We start from the raw sequence: 22,164 nt of genomic DNA on the forward strand, positions 1-22,164 counted from the left end.
TTGATAAACTCAAGAAAAGACTGAAGGAGACCACCATTGAAACCAAAGGGAAGACTGACTGGTTGAATATCAGGAAGTTAAGAAACAGCTGTTTTATTGGGTCTCAAACTTGAGTCTTGTCTTTATTGACCTGTAAATGTGCTCCACATACAGTACTCTACAACCCTCTTGCTTCCACTTTGTCACTTGTTAATAAGTTTGCTGTCTGGACGCTGGAATCAATCATATGAGCTGTTTATCAGAATATGGAAAATCAACCTATATGCTATGTTAGATCTGAGAAGCTATACACTGCTGCTGCGCCAAAAAAGTTTCTATGATTCTTTATACAGGAATGAAACGCATAAATGTGCTATGCATTTGCATTTGATAAAGAATTTTGACTGCCAATTTTCTGTTTTTTACTTCTTGGAGAACCAGAATCATAATTTTGTCTATCCATCTGTCCGTCATCCTGGCCTTTTCTTCCCCTGTTCTCCCCCTTTCATGTGAAGTAATGAAGGGCTTCCCTCACTGCAGCGAATTCACCTGTTTCTGCTTCACTCTTCTTCCTCCGCATTAAGTGGGGATTTATGGAGGCGGCTTCACATTGAACAAAACCATTTGTCTTCCAGTTTGGTTTAACAGCACTCTTTATTCCCTGCAGATTTAAGGATAGGAGGTTGGGGGTGGGTGGGGAGGAGCAACACCATTAGGGCTACAGCCCTCCCAATTTCTCTCACACTTACATTGCGAAGGCAAACAGCCCTGAGCGGTCGGCTTCTAAAGAGACCTCTGTGAATAGATAGATGCCCAATGGATCAAGCAGAGCACTAACACATGCTGGTGGATGGTCCCATTTCAAGCTCCTTAGTATTGGATTTGAAATGGGACTTAAAGTCAGAACAGCACCAAGAATGGAAATGTACAAATGAAATCAAAGGCAGGTCTGATACACAGGGGATATCCCAGATGTAACAACATGCTACAGAGACATTTGTCCCTGATAGGGAATCTGTAACTGAATACTTTATTGAAATTGAACCGACATGCTGGAGCTTCCCTAATTTCATCACCTATAAAACTGTGATGTTTTGTAATTATTCAGTGTCAGCGTATTTGGGTGAATCTTTTAAATTCCAATGACTGTGTCATATGTAGCTGCATTAGCGTCTCATTACTTTGGAGATAGGGAGAATATTCCTTAATGCCTCTTGACAGGCCATGATGTAATTACACTGTGTTTGTTGCAAGTCAACATGATAATTTGTGTTTCCAAGGGATCTGTCATACGCCCAGGACGCCGGGTGCATAAATGATTCACCTCCTCATAAATGTCCTGATTGAAAACAAGATGTTGCCCAAACCAACTTAACTATCTTGTCATTGAAGTACCTTGTGGGACTAAAGATACACAATTAAAAGAAAGAAAGAAAAAGAGAAGGCAAAACAACACACAAAAAAATTCTACCTTGTGAAAATTTATCACAGTGTTTGGCACCATAAGGCAGAATTATGCATGAAACTGTAAGAAAAGCTTACCTTTCATTTCTCCTTTCCCCCTGTGTGCATATATGAGAGATCAAGATAGGGAGAGTGCAAAGTGGAGAGAGGGAGAGTTTAGTGTATGTGTGAGACTACTTCACGATTCCCCAGAGGCTGCCATTGTTGTCGAATTCACCCGTTCCCACCCTCTGAGCTCGACCTAACAAGACTACAGTACATCTGCATGGGGGCTGCAGAGTGTATGTACATGGCAGAGGCTGTTTGAGAGAGGCATGTGTGCGTGTTTGGGGGCGTTGATTTTTGTTTTTGACTATCTGTTTTGAAATCTGTGCGGTGGGCAGGCGATATTAAAGGCAGAGCGAGGTGCTCTTGTGTAGCCGCTGGGTCTTCTGCACCTCTCCAGCATTCTGACTGTGACCCCAGCCTTTGGGTGTGTGTGCGTGTGTTTTCATTCTCTTTGTACACACTCCCTAAGATGTTTTCTCTCTCTCTCTCTCTCTCTCTGTCTCTTCTCCACTTTTCTCCTCTCCTCTCCACCCTCCTCTGAGTGTTTCTTGCAGAACAGAGCCCCAGATACTAAAGATTGCCCCTGGTTTATTTGGCCTATCTCTCTGTGTCTCTTTTCCCTCTTTCTCTTGCTATATATATGTATATATATATATATATATATATATATATATATATATATTCTTGTCTCTCATCTCCTTTTCTTTTTCCCTTTTATTTATCTTCAGCAAGTCCTCTCACTTTGCGATCAATACAGCTTTCGCTTGAAGCTTCGAAGCCAATATGCGAGGAGTGGTGGGATTTTTGGAGCTAGAATGCTAAACATGTTTAACAGCGAAGATGTTTTGAAAATCTGGGATCATTGGAGAGATGTTAAATGTCTGAATTTGTTTTTCCAAGCTCCCAGCTGCTTACTGTACACACATCAGATGTTATAGCTTTTTATCCGCTAGCTTTGATCTTTCTGTTGCTTTTTATATAATATTTTCGATTCTTGCATTTGAGTCCATTAGTGAATCTCTAAATCTGGGATGTAGCACTTATCGTTACCAAATGAACATATGATATGCATATTTATGTATTTAAAAATTTACTTTGATATCAGCATGCTTCATTTAAAACCAGAACTTAACAACTTTGTACTATATATGAGATTTTGCTTAATTTCTGGAGAGACCTAGTTAGTTTTTTAGAATATAAAGTTTGGTACTTGAAAAGTCCCCACTCCGAAGGTTTTCAAAGCATCAAGTATACATCTTTACCGTCTAAATGACTTTATTCTTAAGAAACAAATGACTTAAACTTAAATGATATATACTTGATTGTTAAAAACCTACATCATGTTACTTACTTACAAATAAAATCAGACAAAAATTACGATGCAGTGGAAATGGAGGTATCCCAGCAGTTCCTGGAGGAGAGGAAAATAAGTAACTGACTTCTGTGGCAAAAGTTTGAAAAATGACTGTTTGATTTCCATCTTTTACATTTCATTTTATCTTTCCAAGAGCTTCTAGCTCTGTGATGTTCTTGGGCTTTATTACATGTACATCTTTTTTAGTCATGTATAGATTAAGTGCCAGACTAAACTCTTAACTTGGGGTATTCTTGAGGTAGTCTACAGTGGATAAAAAAGGGTGTACATGTTTCTGCATTTGGGCTTATGTTTTGTTAAACAAATAATGGCATGGTGTAGTAAAGGGTGCAAATGCCCTGAGCATGCTTAATAATATTCTGCAAATAAATAAATAAGTTAATTAATAAACTCGTTGCACAGGTTTGAGAAGACATATAAGAAATCAAAATGTGTGGCTGAATTGGAAGTTGAGTGTTATCATGAAGTAGCATGTAAAAGCATTTTATATGTCCAATGAAATGACCAAATATGCATTTTTCTACCCAAAAAAAGGTTAAAGCTCAAACATACAGAGATAAATAATCACTCTTTAAATTCTGTGATGATTTATTTTATTTTATTTTTTTTATTGAGATTTTACCACCTAGTGTTCAGGTTAGAGTACAGGGATATCATAAATTTAAAATTTTGACACTGAAAATGATATATAAATATTTTGTTTTAAACTGCTTTCCTGCGCAGAATTTTTCCTCTATTTAAAAGTAATTATGAGCTGCAGAGATAGGCAAACTGTGGCTGTCATATGGTTTTTATACATATTTGGTTTTATTTATGCATTTATTTCATTACTTTATGCACTTTAATATGTAACTCCTTTTGCACCTCATGCATTATGCTGCTCATGCCCTGTGTTTTTATGTGGTTTTCATTACTTTTTTTCTTTTTAATGGAATGTTTCTTTTAAATATTTTATGTTCATCAGGTATGAGCTGTTTGAATGTTGTCTACTGCAAACCAAACTGCCCTTCCTGGGACCTTTAATAAAGTTAATTTGAAGATGTATACATCTGAAATGTGCCTGTCTTCTTTCACTCAGTATGTGCATCACTGTAATAGTCCTATTGATTTTTTTTTTTCTAGAGTGCAGACTGCCCAAAGTTCAATTCACTTCCGTCATGTATCAGCTCTGACTTTCCCTTCAAATTTGGAGATGAGGGGTCTCTTTTGAACATTCAGATGTGTAAACATGCAATAGATTTATATAAATCTTGCCCTGAAAAAGTCTCTAGATTTTTCCACTTGGGCTTTAAGAATTTGTAGCTAAAAACAGTTTTTGCTTAATGCATGTTCTGGACTATTTGCAGTCTGCCTTTCTGTCTGCCTCTGTCTGCTCGGTGCTTCCGTTCCACCTGCTTCCAGAAAGACATGGAAATCACCAAAGCAACCAGTGACTCATAAGATCTCTCTTTCTCAGAGGAATATTCCATCTTGCCTGCCTGTAGAAGCCCTGCATAATGTAAAATGCTGGACATTGTCTCATCTTAGAACAGAACTTTTTAAAAAGAAGAATTAGACAAGAAGTTTCTTAATCACACCATCTGTCTTTCAGTCAAATGGTCCACCATTTAGGTCCTGACTTAAAAATAATTTTAGCACTTAAACACCCATGCTGCTCTAGAGGATAAGATTTGCTTACTCTGGTGTACTACTGATGCTTTTTTTGTTTTTAGGTTTAAATGTGTGGTTTGGGCAGATTAAGGAAGCAAATAAGTGTACTCGACTAATCACAAGTCTTGTATCTGGGACTCCAGTTTACCTTCAAATATCCACAGCACTAATAATTATTAACCAAAACTGTAGGCTGTGTCTGAATGTCCACCCTACTCCCCAACCGTCACTATATAGGGCTGCACCATATAGCACACTACATAGTGCACTCATTCTTTTGGCGATTCGGACACGAAATTGCCTATTTTTCCCTCACCGCAAACCATGTGACTACCAGCCGTCACCACGGCAACCACAACGCATCCAATGCAAAGTTGAGTGTAAATTTTTAAATTTTTATTCCTTATGTTGCATTTTATTCTTTGTTGCATATCAATTCAATAAAATGTTTTTTCGCCTCCTTGCGCCATGTTGAGCTATTGCCCGCAATGCATTGTGGTCTATATTGACCCGTCCAGTGACCATCGATGTTCACTACTTTTCAAGATGCCTTGTGGGAAATTTTGAGTGCCCTACTTTTTTCTCTCTGGACATTCGGACACCCCTACAAAATAGTGGCCCCTATATAGGGCACTATGTAGGGAGTAGAGTGCACATTCGAACACAGCCTATGTTAAGAATCTGGGGTGTCTGATGTTCCATGTTACAATAAGTCTTTATACAGGTCTCATGTTAATGATAGAGAGGTAAGTGTTTATTGTAAAGTGTTTTCCATGGATACCATGGATTTATCTTTGTTCTATATCAATTCTTGATGTACTGTAATTTCACTTTTGAGAAATGTATTATTGATTATTTTAAAGTTGAAGATTAGGTTGAATAGACCCTTCTTGAAAATGCATCTCTCTAACCTTGATTTTAATCCTACATAATATCAAAAACATAACTGCCAGGAATAAAGAAATGTCTTTTTATTCTCTATTTACTCCCTCCCTCCTTTAAATCCTCCATTTTCTGCACCTGCTTCGTTCACTCCTACAGTCAAATGGACAGGTGGACGGCTGCTACATCCCTGATGACTGTCATCACCATCATCGTCTGTCTGTCCGACAGGCGTGGACGAGCCAGAAAGGCAGCGAGCCAGACAGCAGGACTGTGGAAACGAATGCAAATTGCCCTATGCCCCATGTTCAGATGCAACTGTTACACTAATAATATGCAAACTGTCAATATGTAACAAACTACGTAACAAAAAGAAAACAAGAATTTGCTGTGTTTTCATCACATGGTTTGGGAGTTAACACATTACCCTCATGAATGAAATATAGGCAACCACCATCTACTCTGTAACTAAAATGTGGTGGGGAGTCGATGTTGCTCTAAAAAGATGGATGTCAAAGAAAGGAGTAATTTCTTATGGTGATACTAGAATGTAAAACACAGCCTATTTACTGGAGTAGAACATTGTTTTATTATACTTTTAGAAGCAAAAGTTTTTGGTTTTAGAAACCTGGGGACTCAAGGGACACATAAACGTGATATTTAAGGCAAACCAATTATCTCCCGAAGCTGTCGGACTTAATGTTCTCCCACTTCTTAAACAGATCTAAAATTTAGGCTTGTTTTCTGGTTCACAAGCAGGGATATTTCACAAGCACTAAACTGGTACCAGTTGTGGACTGGTTCCAAAATATTGATGAGCATAAGGACAAACTGTGCTGCCATTGGCATAGCTTGATTCTGCTCCAACCCTTTAAAGTAAAAATGTAATCAGAAATTTGAAGACAGGGCTGTTTAGATTTCTTGACATCTTCTCAAAGTAGTTATAGGAGAAAATAGGTGGGCTGTAGTAGTTTTAGGCTCCTCTGAGGCAACATTTACACTGCAGGCCAAAGTGGCTCAAATCCAACCCTTTTTGCTTGAACAGCACAAATCCGGTTTTGTCATCTCTGACCCAGGCCACTTTCATATGTGGTACTAAATCCGATTCAAATTCATTTTGGCCTGCAGTGAGAACGTAGCCTAAATTATGTACCTCAATAATCCCGATGGTGTAGACCACATGGGATAGTTAGCAGCTATGATTTTTCTGAAATTAGCAGAGGTCAAACAGCCAAGTTCAAACCAATGATTATCACAACACCAGAGAAAATGTCATTCAAACCATTCAAACTACATGATTTGTTGCTCTTTAATCGGATGGACTTCACTAGAGTGGAGTCCACCTGATTAAAAAGCAACTTGCAGTGACTTAAAAGTCAAGTTAAACTCCAAGAACTGAGATTTACCAAGGTCATTCCACTTTTAAACAAAAAATGTTAGCATAACAAAAACAAAAGGCATATTTACTTGTGCATATAATTGCGCAGTATCTTCATGTGTGTGTTTAGCTTTATGTTTACACACGCAGACTATTTATATGCACGCTTCAACTTGATGGACCACAAGCCAGACACCACACCAGAGAAGTAAATATCAGGCCTCTTCTCTGGTGGTCGTCTGCATAACCCAGCTGCAGTGATCAGAGCGATTATTAAACACCATGCTTTAAAATGTGGCACTGTAAGTTATGAATTGTGGAAGAAAGAGAGATGTGTGAAAGAATTGGGGGGGGGGGGGGGGGGGGGGGGGGAGAGGCAGATGAGACTGAGGAGTGACGAAAGAGAGAGAGCGGGAGAGAGATATTCAGGCATCAGTGCTTTTCCTCCAGGTGTCTTTGGCCTGCATGATTTCATCTGCGAGGCCATAATAAACTTCCTTAATGAAATAAGTAATTAACATATTATAATTGTGCAGCGGATGATTTTGACAGAGATCATTTTCCATATCTAATGCTATGCTAATTTAATCTGTTCCCCTCCTCTGCCCGACACGACCCTTTCTATGATTAAGTTTCATGGCATCTCACTTTCGTTTTTCCTCACTACTCCTTTTTCCTCCATACTCCCCCCCCCCCCTCCCCCCCACTTACCCATCCGTTCTTTCTTTTACTTCCTTTCTCCGTCTCACTCGCTCACTCCGGTGATGGATTGACTCCTCGGCAGAGGTTCAGGGCCTTGTTGTTGTGGAGTTGCAGGCAGAGGGACGTGCACAGATGGCGGGGGAACTGGAGGCTGGGGGTGGAGGGTGGAGGCCTGGATCTGTATGTGTGGTCTGATCTCGCTCTCTCTCTCTCTTTGCATCCTCCGCCTTCTCTGCATGGAAAAAAAGGAGAGCATGGAGCAGGAAGCGTAGGAGGTGGGGGTAACAGCGCTGATTGAAATATAGCCATGGGCTGGTGGTCATGTGGAGTTTTCTGGCCTTGAGTTAGGTAATCTGTACTTACAGTTTAAAAGGAGGCGATTGATACTGCAGCAGATAAATTTAACCCTTGTTATTGGCAGTATTCTCAGAAAGCTTATGCAATTAAAATAGTTAAATCATAAATTTGCTAAAGGAAAAAAAATACTGAGTAAATTTATAATGATGCACTTTCAGTATCACTGTGTAGGATTTAAAGTGAGCTATAAAAATTCAAGGTAATATTCATAAGTGAGTTTTCGTCTGTACAGGATTTTGTGGAAGTAAGAACAGCTTTCTCTTTATTACCTTGGGATATGTATTTTTTTCTACAGATGGAGTGTTTTTTTTTTTTTTTTTTTTTTTTTTTCTGTGCTAGCCCAGAGAAGAAAAGTTTAACTCTGGCACTTTGAGCGACCACTGTAATTTTTTCACTTGCATACTTGAAAAAGCAAGGGTGATGCAAGGGGTACGGAGTTGGTTGCAGGCTCTAACGTTGCAGATAGATATCACTCATAGTGTTTTTAAGCACATTTAAAAATATTTTTAAACATGGGTTGACCTGCTAAAACAAGCCAAGTATATTTTGTTTCCCATTGTCAGCTGTTGTGTGTTTATCCTCGGTGCTCTTGCAGCTACACTGTTTAGAATCAGTGCTGAAACTACTACTTTCTCCCATGAGGCATGCCTCTAAGCTACAAGTCCATCCAGGGACGGTATTACACTGCATCCTACAGGCTGTGTTGGATGACACTGCAGTCAGATTAAATTGATACATCTAATCTTTTATTGTATGTGAGTTGTTGTTGTCAGTTGGAGATCCTCCCTGTGAGACAACATGGTCAGTGCATGTGAATTACTGCAAAGACAAAATGATCTGTGACCACCTTTTTGGTCCAGACCACATCACTCCTTATTCAAATTAGTGTGGATAACTGGATGTTATAGTAGGAGCTAGAACCGGAAATATACACATGACTACTGCTGTCTTTTGATATGCAAGTAAATGCTGATAAAATCCTTTCCTATTGCATTCAGCAGATAAACACTGGACTTATGTGGAAGATAGGACTACATTTAATACATACCTAAATGAATGACATGCAGTCAACCCGTTTTAGTGAGCAGTTCAGGTCAACATGTCAGTTTAAGACTTTTGTCCAGAATAAGAATAATTTTTTCACAGAATTCTTTGATACAATTAGTACTAAGATACACCTTGTAGTGCAACCTTGACACACCTTCAGTGATGTACCCGGGGTTACGGGGTGATTTGGGTCTTACATCAGATACCCTCACCCACGTCACCCATCCAGGGGTGATCAGTCCCCAACTTGTGTCCAGGTAACGCACTGCGGCACGCAGCAACAGAGATCCTGAATTTCCATCTACTGTACTGCAATAACTCACTCTAATTTAATACCAATCAGCATTTTTTTTTTAAATATTTGCTAAACTAGTGCCATTTTAATTAGATCCACTCCCTCCAAAACACACATGTACAGTTTGGTCAAGGCCTGCTGCAGTAGTTTTGAATGATGGTGGCAGTCCTGAAGCATCACTTTTGGGTTTTCCAAGCTGGTGATGTGACTTTAAGGAGGCATTTCACTATGGCAGCAGGACAGAGTTTGCCCATAAAACACTTTTCATTGTTGTTTCATTTCACTGTTTTTAGTGAAGTATAACAAAAGTATAGCAAAAGAAGTCAAAATAAAAACAAAAGAGCAAAGTCGAAAACAGCATTTGCAAGGTTGGAAGTTTACTCAGAGCTGGGCATCTGTCCCCATTTTCCATTCCAGTTTTGTGTTATCTGATAAAAAGCAAACACTTTTAAGAACATTTTGCTGTTGCAAAGCTGGCACATGAATTATATAGGCAGAAAGAAAACTGATACAATGTAGCTGCACAACAGGTCCTTCTTCATGGTAAAGTGACGGTGAAAGACCGCTGTGTGTTGAAACTGATGTAAAAGCTTGTTCACTAAGTGACATCATGTGGCATGTTGGGAATGAGAATGTGTCACTCATTTTTATAACCAAATATTAACATATTAAGAAGATAAATTAAAATGAGGGAATGTTAGCATGCTGGTATTAGCAATTAGTCTGGAGCAGTGCTGTGCAAACTTTTTCTATTGTAAATGTAGAAAAGATAATGAGTAAGAGAATACACAGAAAGATGAAGCTGTGTGTATAATCCCAACAGCATAGTTAATTTTTTCTGGGTTTTTGACATAATCCTAGATTAAAACCAACTAGGTGACGACAAACGAAACAGAAGCCATCTATAATAATACGATCCTGTGCCCTTAAGTCGTTATGCTAGCATTTTTTAAGAGGAACTCTTATTTCATTTCACGCAACAAAGATTTGTACATGGATAGTTTTTTCACTAGAGTTAATAAATGAAAAAGTTATACTAATAAAATTTTCATTGGACATGATAAACAGGCTGAACACTAAACCGTGAGGTCCTGTGTGTTCCACAGCATCTCTTTCAGAGGACAGGGAAATGGAAGGAGTCTGAATGAAACAAAGGGTCAGATGTGAAGAGTGGGAGGCGAGGGATGAATGAAATCAGCCAGCTGTGGTTTGATCCATCCCATGTGATGGCAGAACCCCCCTCCCTCTCTCCCAACTCCATTTCTTAACTCTCTCAGTCCCTAAAGTCTTTCTGTCCTCTGGCTTCTCTGAGCAGAAGGAGGCACCCACTTGGGACTCTCCATTTTCTGTCACCCATGAAATGATGCAACACAGCCCAATGCAATGCCTCCACCACCACCATCATCATCCGCCCACCCCCCCTTCCTTCTAAATCCATAGCTGAAGTATGCAGAGATGAGAATTTTTCAGCCCAAACTGCAAGGTGAAAACATTTTGTTACATTGCCTGAATAAGAAAGGAGTTTCCAGTAACTTCAATATATATCAAGGAAAATAATTTTTGCATGGGTTCTGAATTCTTCCCTAAAATGCCTTATGTATTATTTTTTTTTATCTTTTTAAATTTAATTATGTTATGAGATCTTAAATGATTTTTCTTGTAATAACTGGGTTTAAATGTCAGTAGATTGTGACAGCCTTTTAATGAATTGCAAGTATGACTTGGCCAGATGACATGGTGCAGCGTACAGATTACTATGACTATCTGACCTACTTTAAAAATGCTTGATGTGATTATTTAATTGATTATCTACTGTAAAAAGGAATTTCATTATTGTCATCTTCATAAAGTGAGGTTACAATGAAATGGTATGTGTAAATAGTAAAAGAGGAGTGAATAAAACATGAGCAGTATTTTGTGGAACAATTTCCCCTTTTCTAAGTTGCTTTATACGCACCACTGAGATATATAAATATTGTAGTGCAAAGAAGCTGTGTCTGCCTCAATGCTCAGTTGTGTGCTCACATGTGTGTGTGTGTGCATGTGGTTGTGGGTGTTTGTGTATGTGTGTGCCAGAGAGGGAGGTCAGGTGGGGCAAACAGAGGATGAGTAATGTGAAAGAGCTCAGATGCGAACATGGCCAGTAACAATAAATGAGTGACAGGACACATGCCACTCGATAATGAGAGGTTCACAGCTGCATCTTACCCTTTCCTTTCTGATACCAAGAGACCCCCCCACCCCACCCCCACCCCAAAACACCTTCTCCCCTCAACACACACACAACCACACAACCTCCACCCTCCTGTGCACCAGACCTCTATCCCTGAAGCACCAAATGAAGGTTAAACCTTCCTCGACTACAAGTCTTCTACTCTACCTGAGACATGACAATAACAACAGACACCATGTAGGGAAGCAGAAATGATGCTGAGTTGCTGTTTGCTCCTCTAAATATGTTTATTTAAGTGTGGAAAAGGTCAAAGTTTCAAAGGAGGATACAGGTGCTGTTCTACATCCTTTGACTGATGCAACTCAACCACAGAGCTAGAGAATACACGAAGTTGTAACAATGAAAATGTTAACTTTACACTTCTTCTTTACTTTTTTTTTTTTTTTTTCAAATGACATTCACACCTTTGCAAGAGCACATCTACATGTTAGCTTAATGCCACAGTCAGAAATAAGTAGTGAATCTGAGCTGTTGGCTGCTCTGAGCTGTATCAATACTGTTTATGGGTGGGTAGGTTAGTTGGGTGGTTGGGGGGGGGGGGGGGGGGGACTTGTTTTTTTAGATCCAGATGCAATGTGGATGTGGATGATTTTGAATTGATGTACAAATGTGAACAAATCAATTTTCCAACTGTTAATGAACAATTTAGGTGCCAGACTTTAGACAATATTATGTAATGCTTAGGTATAAATGAGAAAAAATGTTGAATATGAACCAGAGTTTATGATGAACAAAACAAAATAAACAAAAACAGGGAATTAGTAAATCAGTGGGTTTAGTAATTATCAAATCTTAGTTTACAAAGACTTTTAAATAGACTATGCAGTCAAAATTGTGATAGAAAAATGTTCAACCCAAGGCTGTTTTAGGATTTTATGCTGCTCCATGTTTCATGTGGTGGAAACAGAAGTTGTCCTGCATCAACCAATAGAAGAATAACTTTTCTTCTTTCTTATTTGTCACAACAAACATGAGAAACCATGTTACACATTTCCACTAGAAAAGTAGTAAAGTTGTCACACAGGCAAACAAGAGATGCATCAGGATGCATCAATAATCATTTTACAAATGCATCACATCCATCTGAATCACAATCGTAATCAAATCAAATAGAATTGTGATGTGCCTAAAGAGTTCCACCCCTGCTGCTGTGGCTGGGCCTTTAGCTTTGGTTTGCTGTGGAAAACACAGAAGTCAAATTAGACACAGATTTTTTCATGATGCAGGCTAATGCCTAACCACACATGTAGCATCATCCCAGGAGTGTACTGTATGTGCTGCTAACTTTTTATAGGAATGCACATCTGTCCATGAGAATGGCACAAATAAATTTGTACAGGTATAAAGCTGCTCTAAGGTTCTTTCTCCACTTCTCCTCAAAGGTACATTTTAACACAGTTTGAGCACACGCAATTACAAACACTCAATTACAAACATCAAGATAAACTTGATATTCCACATATTGGTAAACGCATGGCCTTTCCAGAAGAGGAAGACTAGAAAGTATTTCTTTGATTATTTTGCTATATTGAGCACTTATAGTATATTCCCTCATATGACATATTTCTGCCACACAAAAGGCAGGTGCTCCAAGTAGGCACAACACAAAACATTTGTGTCTATTTCAACAACATCTCTTTAAATTTGTGGCATCACAGGGACTAAATGGCATTCAAAAACTGTATCTTTATAATAAAAAAAAAAAAGAAAAAAAAAAAGAAAACATCCAGCATGTGTCTTTGTACAAGACAAGGACAAGAGTGTGTGGGAGAAAAAAAATGGACAGCTCTCATTCAAATCGAGGCCTGTTTTGTAAGCTTCATTTGCATGAAAAAGTGACTGGAATGTGCTAGCGCATGTCAAAAAGATCAATGCAAGACAACTAGCTGTGTAGGAAACCTGTACAAAACAACAATCAGGCTTGATTTTACTTTATATACAGGTATAGGATGCACCATATAAATAAATAGTATCAAAAAAAGCCTAAAAACATGGGTCTTTGTTCCAATCATTAAACAAAAAATACATTTTTTGTAATTATGTGCACCCTAAAATGTTGGCAATCAAAAATTTCTGGCTACACCTAAATATAATTTCAGCCTTTCTTGGCATCCTGTCCCCTCACCCACAACCAGTTCTTAGTGTGTCTCTCCTCTTTATCTCTGTCTTTCTGTTTCTCTCTGACGTTCATGGGGAGATCTCAGCATCCCTAAATCATCATCAGAATGAGAAAGGAGTCCCAGGGCTAATGCAATGCAGATATGTTGTCTTTTGTGTCGGAATATGAGAAAGGGAATTTATGTGAGGCGCTCGACGAGTCAGAATTCATTTCTTGCTCGAGCTTTTGCCCTGCAGTCAAACGTAAACTGACTGCAGACTCAGCTGGCTGACTGAGTGAGGACACACACAGACATTTTTGTGTGCACATATTCACTCTAGCACACACACACACAGGCGTGTAAACCCAACTTACTTCACATGCACATATGGACAAAAAATTCAGCCCATCTACACACTCACATTCAGCCCAATAGCCTGTGTCTGTGTCCTCAGAGTGGCCTCTCCATCCATGAGTGACAGGTGTACATGGGTGGCACAGAGGCTGCCAATAATGTCCGGAGACCATGGTAACAATGACCGGTCTCCAGGGAAATGTGTATCCTTGCAGTCACCAGCCCTCCGACGTGAATTGAGACCATTTCAGGTGGCAGTGAGAACAAAGGAGAAGAAAAACATTTTGGGGGCTTGTGCTAATCAACACTGCCGTCGGCAAGTGCTTTGATGGGAAAATGAATTCTGATCCTTGATTATAATATAAGGGACAACCTGAAACAGCACAAACACATGAAGAATGAACAAGCAAATTGAAAAGCAAGAGAACTGTCTCTCCTTGACCGTCAGTTGCATTATTGTGATCATTTCTTCAACATGTGAGAATTAAACATGACACCACAGGAAGTAGCAAAGCCTCAACGTATGCAGATTAAAGCTCTGATTTAGCAGAAAGCAGGGTGTGGAGATCAGGTGGAGGTGAATATCAACATTGTCTTACCCTAAACTACATGATGCACTTAATGACACACACTCTGCCTGAACTTAACTCCTGATGAAGACAGCTAAAAAGGACAGCTAGCAATCTGTGTGTTTTCGTACTAATGTGTGCAAGAGAGACAGACAGGGGAAGAGGAAGACAGCGAATGTTGTACTCTTATCAGTCTTGCCAGTCCTCAGCAGCAGTAGATAAACAGAAGTGTGAAGGGCAGTTGCGCTGCAGGGGGCTGATTGACATGGCTGGCGCCCAAAGAATTACACACATACACAAGCACACACTCACACCCCTTTTTCTTTCTCCACTTGAGCAAGCATCCACAGATGCATCATCTTGTGACTGTGAGTAACCTGTTCAGTATTGCTACAGTCCTAGATGAAAAGGATAGGACTAAGTGTGAGTTACTGAATTTACTTTTATTTAAATCAGTGCAGCAACAGCATACTGATGAAACAAAACCTTTTAACCACTGCTGCTGTTGGTCCTCTGCATGCAGCCAAAAACCACTCTGACCTGCAGGGCCTGAATTCTGCAAGACCTCTAAAAGTGTGCTGTGCTATCTGGATCCAAAACATCAGTTGCACATCTTTACAGCAGCTTATATGTTCTATATGTTGAGCGGTGGAGCTGCTGCCCATCCTCTGACAACATTGCAAACTGGTCACATTTAGTGATGCTTAGTCATCATCGCCTTTTATTGCACTGGGTTAGCCTTTAAGTGACACTGTTAACCAGTTGGTACCCAATGTCCCATGGGTCGGACGTTGCAAATGAATATGTATAATTTCACTTCATCTCCCTCTCTCGCTCTCTTTTTTTTTCCTTATCCTTGATACAATAATAACTACGATCTCTCCTCTGTCCTAATATCCTCAAAAGGCTTTTGACAGCCAGTCAATACAAAAAATAATTTTCTTAATAACTTGCTTAGTTAACAAAGGTCAAAGAAAAATAAGTAATCAGCTTTTTGTCATGTTTATATTTAGTTTTTTTACTTGTTATGTTTTAAAATAGAGTTTTTAAAATTTGAAAAAAAGTAATGACATTATATATTCTCTGTTTTAGCCTTGCATACCTAAACTAAGTAGAAGAGATGGCTGAGAAAGTTTATTTTTACCAATTTTAACAAGATTCAGTCAATTGATTAAATGCACACTGACAAAAAAATACAGAAGGACATTAAAATGTCACATCTACACATTTCTCCCCACATTACTGATGGTTAAAAACTCTACCAACCCTTTAAAGTGACATTGTTAAAAAATAATCATGAGTCATAATGTTTCTGCACATCAGTGAATTTATTAGTTAGCGGCCTGCACTATCTAAAAGTAGTTTAGTTTAGTTTAGTTTAGTTTAATTTAGTTTAGTTTAGAACCATGCAAAATACAAAACACACTGGAAGCCCCCCACCAAAAAGGTTGATACTGTACAAAAAAAACTAACTGATATTGAGACAAAAGGGAAAATGTGATTAAATTACATGTATGTGGAACTGCAAACTCCATGCATGTGCAAGTATGTCTGTGATAGTATGTTGTGTAATAGACTGGTGACTTCTCCAGTTTCTAAGCTTAAAAATATATGTTTTGATGACACGGTGGCATTCATTATGTACATTCCTGGAGCTGTTGGTACCCCGCAAAGAGCATTTCACAACTTTTTTTCTACAGAAACACTGAAGCACTTCAGAGTTTTGCTTTATGAACCGCGTCACACACCAGCAACTAGATATCAACAAACTGGAAGTTTTGAACACACACACCTTAACTGATTCATCAAAGAATTGCAAGAGGACGTTAAATGAAGAAGAGAAGAAAAGAAAGAAAGAAAACGACAGAGAATGTGTGTGTGTGTGTGTGTGTGTGTGTGTGTGTGTGTGTGTGTGTGTGTGTGTGTGTGTGTGTGTGTGTGTGTGGGTGGGTGTGTGTGTGTGTGTGTGTGTGTGTGTGTTAGTAGATTATTGAGCAGGCATGCCCTGTGGCTCCATGCTGTTCCACACCAAACAGTGAAACCAATACCTTTTTGTAACTGATAAAACTGGATGGCCACAGATAGGCATGCATATTATCAGACATGCACACGCCTTCAGCACAATCAGAGCTACTGTATGTGTGTGCGCATGCACTGGACTCGCCAGGGTTTTCTTTATGTGTCCTATCTGTGTATGTGTGTGAGTAATGCACTCCTTCAAAGACACTACACACTCTCCCTCCTACTCTTTTCACTTCCCCAGAGACAAAATCCCAATTTCTCCATTGCCTGCAGTAAGAGAGAAAGATAGAGGGGGTGCAAAAGAAAAACCCAGATGCTATCAGCCCACTGAGAGTCACCAGGGTCATTGTCATGTGTCAGTCAGTGTAACACAACTCTCCCTGATAAGCTGGCCGTTTGCGGTGATTGGCCACGATGGGTGACAGCGCGATACCGTTTTCTTTTTCTTTTCTTGTTTTTCACTGTAGCTTCTGACGAGACACGAAATTAACCCCCAGCGCTTTGCCGATAAACATCTAAAATGGTTTTGGGACCCCAGGGGCTAATGGGAAGAGACGGGAAGCTATCAAAATATCAAATGTGCGTGACAAGCGGCACAAGGACCAGGTCTGTCAAACCCTCGCTTCTCCGAGTGTGATTTAACTCGGTGTCTTCAACACAAAGACTGGCGGAGGAGTACTGAGGAATAACCCACTCTTCCACTCTGACTACATGTGGTGTACTGATATTTTAATAGACTTTTAATTTAGCACAGGCAGAAGTTGTGGGTTTTAACTGGGTAAACAGCACATTGAGAGGAATCAATGTTAATCTCTTAATGAGGGTCGGCCCAGGCTAATAGCGGGAAATTGTCTTGAAACAGAGTGAATGTGGATGTGTTTATTTGTGCAGCTTTTGCTAATATCTTTGAGTAGAACAACTTCTGTGTGTTTGTGTATGAGTGGGTTTATTTATTTATTTATTTTTTGGACAGGGAGGGCATGTCCTTGGCATGATATGTGAAGGACAGGACAGCCAACGGTAGTGGACAGAGAAATCTGTGTGCCTCAGCTGGGTGACGTGAAGGTGACAGGTGTCACCAGTGTCCCTGTCGTCCGGGGACATGTCTCTGCTTGCCGGCTCTGATGGCAGCCTGGCTGACTTATGATCAGGATTTATCATTTTGATTTATGATGAACCTAGTTTGTCCCTCTTACAGCTAGAGAGACAGAGAAGTCTGAAGTTGCACATGTGTGTTATTGCATTTGTATATTTGTGTGTGTGTGTGTGTGTGTGTGGGGGGGGGGGGGGGGGGGTGTAAGGAAGTCAGAAAGTAAGATTATGAGCTCTTAAATAGGCTTCACCTGTTACTGCAGAAATCTACATTTTGGCAAGTTATTATTATAAAACCTACCAACTTCCTTCTACAGTGTTAAAAATGAGTGAACGAAGTAACTTAGTTCCTCACCATCTAGGATGTGATGTTTATTTTGTTTATTTCTTTTTCTCTTTTCAAGTGGCATCCGGTGTGAATTTCTGTTTTTGTGAATGAGTGTATAATACCTTGATAAAACCTTGTTTCAATACTATAATTTCAATGATTTATTAAAATGTTTAAACACTGTGAACAACAGACCCAGATAGAGTGCATTGTGCATGCTTCATGTCACCAAAGCATGCTATGAGTCATTTCCCTTTCATATTTTGCTGTAACCAGCAAGCAGAGTCTTGACTACTAAATGCCAGGCAAAGGGACATGGGGGCTATTTAGTAAACATCTTTCAATTCCTTGCCAGCCGGCCGGCCAAGCAACTCGGCAGCCTCTTAGCTTCTCTCCTTCAATGTTGAGATGCAGGAAAACAGGCCGTCTACAGGCCCAGGGGATGGAGGGATGAGAGGGAAAAGAAAAGGAGGAGAAGGAAGAGGCAAAGAGAAAGAAAGAGAGGAGGGCTCTGGAACACATCCACAGATTAACCCTCATGGAGGAGATGGAAAATAGAGCGGAACTGAACAAACGTGTGTGTGTCTGTGTGTGTGCCTGTGGAGAGAAAGAGATGAAGAAAGGATGAACAGCGACATTCAGATGTGTCTGGCACTACAAAACAGGGATGTTCATTTCATGTCTCCGCCAAGCAGTGGACATCAACCAATACAAAACAACATGAGATTACCACCTAACTCTCATCCATCTCTCCCTCCATACAACCTTCTTCCCCGCTAGACAACTTTTAAACATTAAACATAAAAAACATACCCATAAAATTACATGTGCAGTATCTACGATAAACAGGCATATAGGTATTAAGAACCTATATCTGTCAAGAATGACATAACACAAAAAATAACAATTTTGTACAAATTTTCTTTTTGTCTTTTTGACCTTTTGACTTTATAATGAAACTGTGATGACAGTTAGCAGCTTGTCTAACTGTCTAACTGTTAAATGGTGACTATAATATATATATATATATATATATATATATATATATATATATATACAAACGATTTTTTTTAAAAAACAAGTTGGAAACTTTTTTTATTTCTATCAACTTTTAATTCTACTTTCATCAACCAACAAAAAAATGTTGATGTCAGATACAAGATTTTTTAAACCAATTTATCAGTTAGCGATAAGGGCAGTTAGAAAGCAGATTATTATTTTGCTAGTTAAGTCAAATTATTAAAATTAGTTGTAGCAATCAAAAGCTAGCACACCAATAAAAGATTAATACATGAAATAACATCAATACTGCACAGTGGACACTTGGTTTTGTTGCTGCCTTGAAATTTTAACTTGGAAAACTTATCTGTGAGTGCTGACGATGTTGTAGTTAGAGAATGGGACACTCAAGGTTTATATGAATTATTGAGTCGAGCACTACTGCGCTATAATGATATAAACTTACCAATCATTCAACAGAGGAGACCCAAAGTAGTTTTCTTCAGGAACTCCTAAAAACAGCAACAACCTTCATTGTGTTTTTTTCCTAAATGAAGCAGGAATACAAACTTTTTAAAGTCAACTCTAGCAAATTTATTTGTTCCATTTTATTGTCATGATGTGCTGCTGTTCTACTTATTTCTTAAGCGGACCGGGAAGTGCAAAACAATATTAAATTGAGTGAAACACTTTTACGTTATCGTGATACACATTTACATCACAGAAACCCTGTTTCCATGTACAATACAAAAATACAAATCCGAAACACTTTTACCGAGGGCAAAACAACTTTACATTTCAGAAAAAACAAATGTACGAAACATCAAACACTTTCACCATTCTTGATTTAAACTTACATGTGAAACTGCAAAACACTTTTACAATGTTCTGAATACACTGCTGAAACCAGCGACATGAAAAACTTTTACATCTTGCGCTGGATTTGACAAAACCTCACACAGAACTTTGTTGTTTCTTCACTGTTTCATGTAGAGGATGTGAGAAATCATCCATTATTTTCAGCTTGTGCAGCATTTGTTTCTGGACAATCAGCTCCAAGCGACTTTAGCGTTACCCCCAGCAAAGAACCAGCCTTCGTCATCCGTTTGTTCAGTTTCTTTGAGTCTCTGATGCTAATGTCCTAACAAATGGCTGTAGAGCTGACTGCACTTTTCTTTAACAGACTTATAGAAGATCTGCAATATCTTGGTGCAGACACTGAATGAGCTTTATTTATTTATTTATTATTCATTTTATGGAATAATAAATTGTACAATTAAGAATTTTTAAATTTGTCGCTTGTGATGCTGTTGGACCGGAGGAACTCCCCAGTGGAATCTATGTGTAACCTTGATAGTGATATTCAACCGACACCTTTGACATCGGTTTTTTTAAGAAGCAGTGTCTGCTCTGTCCATTCTCATCGATATCCATCCAGGTGAAGGTAGTGGAGAAATGTGTTGCATTTCCAGTCCAGTCTGTTGTTTAGATTAATAATAAGGTACATGTATTTCTCCACTACCTCCACCTCTTCTCTCAGAATGTAAAGAGTTTTATTTACTCCTGTTCCCGCTGAAATCAACAATTGTCTCTTTTGTTTAGTTTGTGTTCAAGGTGAGGCGATTGTTTCTGCACCATTTCACAGATTGACTGATAAGTCTGTACTCAGCTTCTTTTTCATCACTGATACAACCAACAACTGCAGAGTCATCAGAGTATTTCTGCAGAGGACAGGACTCAGTTTTATTAAAAATCTGAGGTGTACCGTGTGAAGAGAAATGGTGAGAGTAGAGTGCCTTGTGGTGTTCCAGTGCTGCTGACCATCATCTCAGATACACAACTATCTATCTCAAAGTTCATATGATCTGTCACACAGTCATGGCATTGATGTCGTCTCCATGAGGTTCACAGAAGACAGTCCAGTCTGTGGCCTCAAAGCACCCTCTCAGAGCATCTTGAGCTTCATTAGACCAGGTTTTAATATCTGTGTGATGATTGGTTGCTGTTGAATGATGAGCTTGAAGAACCAGATTATGGTTCAGTTCACTTTCTCTTCAACTCGTTTAGGATTTGGTGTGTTTTTTTGCTGATTATCTTGGTTTTGGAGAGCTCAATCAGTTGATCTCGCTGGTATCTCTTGTGTTGCTATGTGTTGCTATAAAAAGAGAATGCAGAAAAACTGAGCGGAAATAGCAGAAAAAAAAAAACTTCAAATTCACTGAGCTGTACAAACAAAGCCTGCGTAACTATAACAATGGGCTGTGCAAGGCCAGAGAGCTGCATTTATCTGAAATGATTAACAGGAATGTCAACAATGCTCGCACTCTGTTTGCTATGATTGAAAAACTTACAAATCCTCCTATACAGATAAGCCCAGAGCTCCTTTCCACTGAGAAATGCAACCAGTTTGCCAACTTAAAACAATTAAAAAATTAAAACAATTAGGCAAAATATTAATTCCACACAGTCACACAAAAAAGTAGTCTGTGTCCAAAACCCGGAAATAATTCTGATGTTATGTCGCAATTTAAAATGGTCGATTTAAAAATCCTACAAGAAACAGTTTGGCATTTGAAATCAACAAAATGCACTCTGGACATGATACCATCCGACTTTTTAAAAACAGTTTTTACCTCAGTAGAAAGTGATCTCCTACTGATAGTTAACAGCTCACTGGCATCAGGCATTTTTCCCTAGTCACTAAAGATAGCTGCTATCAAGCCACTCCTAAAGAAAAGGACTCTAGATGCCTCTAGAATGAACAACTATAGACCTGTCTCTAACCTCTCTTTTATTTCAAAGATTATTGAGAAAGTTGTATTTCACCAGCTTAATGACTTTTTAAATGAAAGTGGAAATCTTGATAAATTTCAGTCCGGCTTCCAACCTCATCACAGCACTGAAACAGCTCTGTTCAAAGTGCTAAATGACATTAGGTTGAATACTGATTCTGGTCAAGTATCAGTCCTGGTTCTGTTGGATCTCAGTGCTGCGTTTGATACTGTAGATCACAGAATCCTGTTGCACAGGCTGGAAAACTGGGTTGGACTTTCTGGAGCGGTCCTTAACTAGTTCAGGTCCTATTTAGAAGGCCGGAGTTATTTTGTTACGATCGGCAGCTATGAATCCGAGCGAGTGGCCATGACTTGTGGAGTCCCCCAGGGGTCAGTCCTTGGACCTCTTCTGTTCAACTTGTATATGCTCCCTTTGGGTCAAATATTACAGAACTATAGCATTGATTATCATAAGTTATGCAGATGATACCCAACTTTGTGTGTCTCTGTCACCAGA

This window comes from Melanotaenia boesemani, chromosome 6, assembly GCF_017639745.1.
Source record: "Melanotaenia boesemani isolate fMelBoe1 chromosome 6, fMelBoe1.pri, whole genome shotgun sequence".
NCBI classification, from domain to species: Eukaryota; Metazoa; Chordata; class Actinopteri; order Atheriniformes; family Melanotaeniidae; genus Melanotaenia; species Melanotaenia boesemani.